A 947-nucleotide genomic window follows, 5' to 3' on the forward strand; every position below is an offset into this window, starting at 1 on the left:
GCATAACCATTATTTCTGAGAACTGCTTCACATCTGTGTTGCATGGAGCCGAACAGGTATTCCAGGCCAGGACGATTGAACTACATTCCACAATTACTCTGCATTACTAGGTTTTGCCTCAGAAACAGCATTTTGATGCCCCCCTTACAAATGTACTATGGGATGGAGGTCCATCTTGTTCATCTGGAACTTTGCTCGCTTACTAACATTAACGTACATCTTATGTCATTGGCAAGATGGCGCTGTGTCGTGCGGCAGCCTGTTGCAGCAGCTCCTGATTGTATGCGTGCTTTGTGTGTTTTTAGTCACTTTATTTTTATTTATTTTTATTCTTTAAGTGTTGTTAATCTGTGTTAACGATGGGGCCTGTAAATTTTGGAACTTTTCTTTTAGTTTTATTCTTACTTTGGTCGTGTTTTGTAACTCATGTTACGCTCAAGGCACGGGACTATTGTTTACACACACGTCAGCTGATTGCGCTGTGTGGACCTGTGCTGCTGCCTGGGCCAACATGAATCCGATGAGCTACGAAGAGACGCCGGGGTTGCAGAGGAGGAATAAAACAGAAAAAAGAAGAAAACACAGGCCTGCCGTCCAGCGATCATTTGGGGAATGTACGGTCCTGGGGAATAAGGCGGACGAACTAGCAGCGCTCATCAGCCCAGGGAGTTCCGCGAGTGCAGTTTACTGGGTTTTACCGAGACATGGCTGCACTCGCACATCCCGTAGTATGGTGTGGCGGTACCTGGCTTTTTGACCGTTCGGGCGGACAGGAACGTTACAGAAAGTGGTATGAAGACGGAGTAGGGTTGTACTGTATGAGTGAAAGTGGTGCAACCGGGACATATGAAGGAACGTTTTGTAGCCCGGACATTGAACTGCTGGCTGTGGGGTTCCGTCCGTAATATCTCCCGAGGAGTTTACGTCCGCCATAATGATGGCGTCTG

General features: G+C 47.3%; 1 protein-coding gene across 6 annotated transcripts in view; it reads right to left on the reverse strand.

Annotated features, from left to right (window-relative positions):
• The window catches only part of cep192 (centrosomal protein 192), a 132,487-nt gene that overhangs the window by 99,488 nt on the left and 32,052 nt on the right, over positions 1–947 (reverse strand). The window lies entirely within an intron of this gene.

Source organism: Etheostoma spectabile, chromosome 6, assembly GCF_008692095.1.
Source record: "Etheostoma spectabile isolate EspeVRDwgs_2016 chromosome 6, UIUC_Espe_1.0, whole genome shotgun sequence".
NCBI lineage: Eukaryota > Metazoa > Chordata > Actinopteri > Perciformes > Percidae > Etheostoma > Etheostoma spectabile.